The sequence below is a fragment of the Papaver somniferum genome, chromosome 4 (genome assembly GCF_003573695.1).
Source record: "Papaver somniferum cultivar HN1 chromosome 4, ASM357369v1, whole genome shotgun sequence".
Taxonomy (NCBI): Eukaryota; Viridiplantae; Streptophyta; class Magnoliopsida; order Ranunculales; family Papaveraceae; genus Papaver; species Papaver somniferum.
In genome coordinates this window covers 156,016,718-156,023,463 of record NC_039361.1, presented here as the reverse complement: position 1 = coordinate 156,023,463, position 6,746 = coordinate 156,016,718, and the positions used below count along the sequence as shown (strand labels likewise).

The 6,746-nt window shown below is 35.9% G+C and overlaps 1 long non-coding RNA gene across 4 annotated transcripts; it reads left to right on the top strand.

Annotated features, from left to right (window-relative positions):
- Positions 1–3,394: 3,394 nt before the first annotated feature.
- On the top strand, positions 3,395–5,704 carry LOC113271675. 4 transcript variants are annotated; one of them, XR_003322268.1, is made up of 4 exons: positions 3,395–3,786; positions 3,865–4,056; positions 4,169–4,251; positions 5,167–5,704. It is a non-coding gene; the product is annotated as an uncharacterized LOC113271675 (long non-coding RNA). The 4 variants fall into 4 exon arrangements; XR_003322270.1 differs by having other exon boundaries at positions 3,400–3,786; positions 3,925–4,056; XR_003322269.1 differs by having other exon boundaries at positions 3,400–3,786; positions 3,922–4,056.
- Positions 5,705–6,746: the final 1,042 nt, after the last annotated feature.

Sequence of the window (6,746 nt, the reverse complement as noted above, 5' to 3'; positions counted from 1 at the left end):
TCAGTAATGTTTAAGTAATGCTTGCAAATATCTATGTTGAAATTGTTTTCACTTAGCAAAGATTTTCTATTTGAAGTTGTAGTAAGAGATAACAGGAATCTGTAAATGAAATAACTGCGAAAGAGAATCACTAGGAGGAGATAGTTGATGAACACAAATAGGATGAATTCTGAGATGATGAATTTCAGAGAACATAGCACGCTTGACTGGTTTCCGCTAGGGCTGTCAACGGGTCCGGGTCCTCCCGGGTATCAATGGATCCGGACCCGGACCCTATTTATAAAAGTCGGGTCCGGTTACTAGCGGTTCCGGGTCCGGTTCCTAAATTAGTGGACCCAGAACCGGACCCGTTTAAAACCCCGGGTACCCATCGGTTCCGGGTACCCGTTGGGTATTAAGAAAACACACATAAAAGTTCAAAATTTTGATGTCTTTCCCTTTTTTTTTGCTTGAATCAAACTTATTTCTATAAAAATTTGGTATTATTTCTTTATTAATGTACTAAATAAAGATTAAATGTAAGAAGAAATGAAAAATGAGAAAAAAATTCAAAACCAAACTAGCAAAATACTTGTAATTTTGTTAAAAAGAGGGATAAAAGAATGAATAACCGGGTACCCGTTACCCGCGGGTACCCATCGGATATTACCCATTCGGACCCGTTTAGATTCGGGTCCAATCGGGTAATTACCCGTCGGGTCCTAACTTGTTAATGGGTCCAATTTTGGGACCCGGAACCGGACCCTATTCGCTCGGATCCGGTTCCGGTTCCGGGTAACGGGTACCCATTGACAGCCCTAGTTTCCGCATTAAAGAAATTAAATGAATTTCTTTCTTCTTCGTCTATTTAATCAAATAAATTTTGGTGTTCGCTCGTTGACCTGGTCCCGCGGAAATCTCTCTCTAACTTTCTCTCTTGTTTTCTTCTTCTCTCTCTGGGAAAACCAAACCTCTCTTTCTCTGAAAGAGCTTCATCTACTCTTTATTTAGCACCTCCCCACTCGTCTCTCTAATTTCTCTCCACACAGTTCAACAATGACTAAATCATCTTTTGTTTTCCTTACAGTTTTGATAGCATTTCTCAAGATCATAACTGTTTTAACCCAAACTCCTCCGCCACTCGAAATTCCTACAAATTTCTCCACCAACTTCACCGACCTAGTAGCACCTCAAAGTTCTCTAATCCCTAAAACTCCCACGAACTCCTCCACCATTCTCACCACACCACCAACTCACCCCTTCCCAATGATCCCATCCGACCAGAACCCACCCACGGATGACTTATCCACTGATATCTCGAAAACTCTTCCATTTGTTTCTAACGCAACAAAAACAATCTGGTCAAAAGTTATTCTCGCAGTACTAGGAATGTTACTTAGAGCTTCTCCGATAGATCGTGTGTGAAGAAAAAGTCTTCATCCACGTAGTATCCACTACCAATTTCACTAAATTCTTTCTCCAACCCTAACCTCTTCAACTAATTTGTATATGACATGACATGTTTTTGGGTAGACATCCTCTTCCTCAACCTCTTGTTTCAGAGGTTCACCTAGAGGATTTGTTGACATCCTAGTCAGCTTTTTTAAAATTAAAAATAGATTTAATTCAATAATTTTTAACCTAAAAATAAATATCGCTTTAACCTTTCTCTTTCCTATTTAGAACAAAAACACTTTGTTCCTTCTTTTGATCCAGAGCCATCGTCGTACCATCTCGTTATTGTTGTAAATCAATCATACGTTGGAGCAGTACACCACTTTTGTATCCGGTAATATTTCTCTAATATGTATCGGGTAATACTTCTCTAATATCAAAATGACTCTTCTCTTATAGATGAATTTCCAAAAGTATATTTATAAAAAGGTCATCGTCCATAGAAACTCCGTCACAGATGTACTCCGAATTACCATGATAAAAATAATACGGTCATATTAAAGACATCGTAATAAATAGTCTTCTACTTATTTTTGAGCTGCAATTATATGGATGTGCACTTGGTGTCAATCGAAGTTGTATCGAGGGAAGGAATGTTTTAAGTGAACATTGAGGCTTAAGCTACATAATAACCTACAGAGAATATAATAGCTATGAAGAATTTGAAAAATAACATAAATCTAGTACCATTGGAATTTGCATGAGCATGGTGCAATCTTGGGAGTTGGCATGATGAGATTCAAAGCGAAGATGAAGATAAATTCTACTTATGAAACATGGCCAATAATTGTACGTCCCATGGCCTTTTGGTTTGTTCATGGATTTTACAGAAACTTTGCAAATAAAATATACATTTCTTCCATGTTCACCAATTTCAGTCCTCCAAAATACAAGTTTAATGGAGTTCTCAGCGGCAGACAATTGTTATTGTTTCGGTTTATGAAATACTTTATTAAATTCGGAAATATGAGACACCTAGGCAGTGAGTAGGAAAAAATGTCCGACGGTTGGAGAAGATTATTTTTTCTCCCTTGTAATTAGGAAAATCCGTTTTCAAAAAAGATAAAGGATGTCTTCCCGTTAGGCCATATGGGAAGTTGACCACATTACCATTGGAAAAGCTCTTAATATTATAATATCTATACTTATATGCGGCAGAGGATGCGACCTCGGCATGGAGGATTCGAACCCATCGACAAGGCCACAAAACAATGTATACATCTTTAATAATAATGTTATGGGGTAAAATATATTTTAAATTCTTAGTTATTCACCATTTAAATAGCTAGTAATTTATAAATTTTACTTGTCAAAAAAAAATATAGGTAATTGTTACGTGGACACGTCTTGAAATGTGGCCCACCATTTTACCGCCCAAGAAAAATCGGAAAGACGCATTCATTTCCCCACATCCATTCAAGATAGGTATCCACAAAGCATATCAGATTGTCTGTGGCTGACCACATTCTAGTGGGACCCATTTTTGTTTTAAGTGATAAGATTAATCCCCTGTGGATTAACATAAAATGTGAAAAATGTATTTTAAATAAGAGCCACGTACGTGGACTCGTGGCAAATAATACAGCCACTGTGTATAAAATTAGTGTCGTGTATTCAAGCTATAAATAACCCTAAACACTGGTGTACTCAGAAGAAAATGTGAAGTAATTAATACATTATCTTTCCTCTCTTGGTTCTCGTCTGCTTTACTGATGCTTACATAGTTAATGCTTGCATAGTACTATACTAGAAATACTAGTATCCAAACTAATATGATTAGTAGCTGTTTGGATATATACCATTAAGTTAGTATATACACTTCATAAAGTGTCACGGTTAGTCAGTGATAACATAAAAGTAATCTCTTTGTTAGGCGATATGTAAAGCCTGTTTTCAAGTTTTTCTGATTGGTTGCATTAAATTCTATGTCACGGACGCTCTTTTCTTATTAAAATGATTGAGATGATTTAATACTAACTTATACGGCTTATCCGACACTCTCTTTCCGTAGAATCTTGTCTGTTCTCCTTTTCTTTTTTCTTCTCTTTTTGCTAAATCCAGATCTGTAAATCAAAACCAGAGTTTTTTCATCTGCTAAAAATTTAAAAGCTATAATTTTTAAAATAAATCAATACCCTCAGAAAAAAACCCAATCTTCATTAACTCAAATTTCGCTTTAAACCCTCCTTCATAAACACTAGCAAACTATTCTCTCTGAAATGAGTTCACCAGTAAATTCGTTATTGATTTTGTCAGAAGTATCTTTTGTAAAATATCGACCTCAACCAAAACTCTCTGATCTGAAATTTATTTATGTGAATTTTATTTTACATCAGGAAAAAGATGAAGGAGGTAAGGACAGCAATTATTGCTTTATTTACTGAGTAAAACAGTGATTTGAGCTATATTTTCTGTGAATTTTTTATATAGGTAGTGGAAATATTGTTTATGCATACGAGGAATTGTTTATCATTTTTGATCCTCCAGCAGTTGTGACATTTCCATATGGTGCGAATATAGGAGATACCGTGAAATACAAAGAAGTCATGAAACAGTATAATCTTGGTCCTAATGGAGGGGTTTTGGCATCACTTAAACTTGTTTGTAACTAACTTCGATGAGGTAAAATGCAATGTTAGGATGGAATTTAGATATGGGAATTTAACTGTACTTTTGTTGTACAAATATTTCTGGCTTATTTGTAGTGTTGTGGGTTGTTTTGGTTTTTCTCCAGGTTGTATCAGTCATTAATAAATATGTTGATCAGCTCGAATAAGTACTCGTGGATACTTCTGGCCAGATTGAAATACTCACCTGGTAAGCTTCAAGATCGATTATTACTGAAGCTTTCGTTTTCTCTTTTCCCACTGTGATTTCTTTGGTGGTTGATACTTTATACAATCTCGATCATCGAGTCCAGATACATTCATGAACAATATGTTTTATGTCTATAGCGTACTCTCTACAAGACCAGATTGCCTTTGGTTTTGTCCTTTTAACAAGACTGATTGGCCCGGCATGGTCTGGTTCTTCTTATCTTCGAATGCTTTGTTTACCTCATCTTCGACTATGCAAATGTGTTTTATGGTTCTACTGTTGTTCTGATTTATGATTCACATTTAAGTTTGATTATATTGATGCAATTCTGTAATGGCTTCTCTCAACAACTTGAGAACTTGCTGTGAGTAAAGTAAGGGACCACCACTAACTGCGAATTTGAAATTACCTCCCACTTGTCTCATGCATGTAATCACTTACTACAAAAATACATGAGGGTTATCTGCGAAAAGACGTGAGGGTTACGTAGCTAATTTGTCATCTTTGTCTCATGATGTTGGAACCCATTGCCACTTAACTCTTCGTCAGGACCTTGAGGGGTTTTTCTCGATCGGGTTACTGCAGTAGTTGGAAAGTGGCAGTGTATCTATTGTTTGACTTTTATAATTTAATCCTTGAAGCGTATGTGATTTTTATTGCGTGTATAATCACTCTATGTTTTCCTTTTGAGTTGTTTTTGCTTGACAGAGCCAAAATAACAATTGTAATATACTGTTGTGATTTAGAGTCTTAATATGTCTGCTGAATATTAATGTGTATTTATTCTTGGTTCATTCTCTAGGCCTTGAATGTACTAAATATGTCTGCTGAATATTAAACTCTACTTTTCTCCGAGCCTTTAATCTACTAAATCATTGTTAACTGCTTGGACATGTGTCCTGATGTATTTTTTAGGTGGACACTATACTAGAGTTTGCTCTTGCTCAGAAGGATTGCTTTCGCGGTCTTGCTCAGTGTTGGTGGATTCTTGTTGAGGTGATAACCTGTATTGCTTTCTTTGTACATGCCTTAGATCACCATGTTTTGCCTTCAGTTAACTTCAACTGGCTGTAGAGATATTATATAAAGTCTTCTCACATTCAAGGGAACAACTGCAGCTGAAATGATTGGATAGTTCAGACCACACGAATGTTACCCAGTCAAGTTTGAATTCATACTTGCTTAGTTACCTAATTTCTTATACTGGAGACTAATACGGTTACTAAAGACATTCTTATTACGGGTGATATTTGTTGAATCTTGTCGGAATTTATCTTGATAGTGCAACTTGTGTAGTGGATTAAGAATGCAAGTCTTCGAATTATGATTGATCAATTTGTTGTTCTAGTCATATATCGATAATGTTTGTTTCGTTTAGAACATTTTTGGATAGATCTTCTGATATTTCTGTATACTTCACATGATGTAAAGTTTATAATTGCTGTGAAGTAAATCTGTAAATTTGTGTTGGTTCAGTTATTCAGTAGGTTTAAAGATATGGAAGGATTTTATCTGTTAGTAATTCACAAAAGAATGTCTAGCGACTAGTCAGGCTATCTATATTGGAATGCCTCTCATTAAATTTGTTTTAGCTTAGACTCATCCTATGTTATGCATAAACGCTGTAGACTGAGCTGTAATGGTTTCTCAACTAGAAATTGTTTGATGATTAGTTTTCTTCGATTTCACCATTACCTTTGTATTCTCCTCTCCTGTTTTGTGTTTACACATCTAAACCATTACCAGTTGAAAGTGGCCTTGGCTCCTTGTATTACTTTTTAGTTGCCTCTTAGTCAAGGGAGAACTTAGAGGTAGTTGAACGAATCATCTAATGTAGTCTTCTCAAGCTTGTCTAGTGTCAAACCATGATAGTAATGCCAGTATTGTTCTTGATCGTCTGAAGAATTCTGCCTACTTCAGAAATTTGTTACCTACTCTTTAGATACTGAAGTGCTTTGAAATTAGTTAGTCTGGTTTTTATTGTTCGCCCTAGAAACAAAACTGAGCAACCCATACCTCCAGGAGACCAGCCGCTATGTCTGAACCCTTTTCCATCTTGAAATGTTCTAAGAAACACTGGTTTGGAGTGCAGAAAGTTCATGTGAATGAGCATGCACGGTTGATGCTTAATATTATTATTATTTTTGCTCAAAAATTGTGTGAGTTACAAGATGGGTTCGGCTAATTTGCAAAGTAGATAACATTGGTACACAGGAATACATATAACCTTACTTTGAAGGGAAATTAGGGAATATGCCCCAAAATCGACTTTCATCTTGGGGATATGTCCCAGGATTCCAATTTTTGGGAATATGCCCCAAAATAACGGTTTCCGTCAAGGAACCGTTAGACAGACTATTTATCGTAAATGTGTCTGAACTTTCTCTCTAATTTTTTCGAGATTTTTTCATCTGAATATGTTCCTGAACCTTGTAAAGGTGTTAATATGTCGTATATCTGTCTTTTAATTCGCATATGTGATCCCAAGTATATGC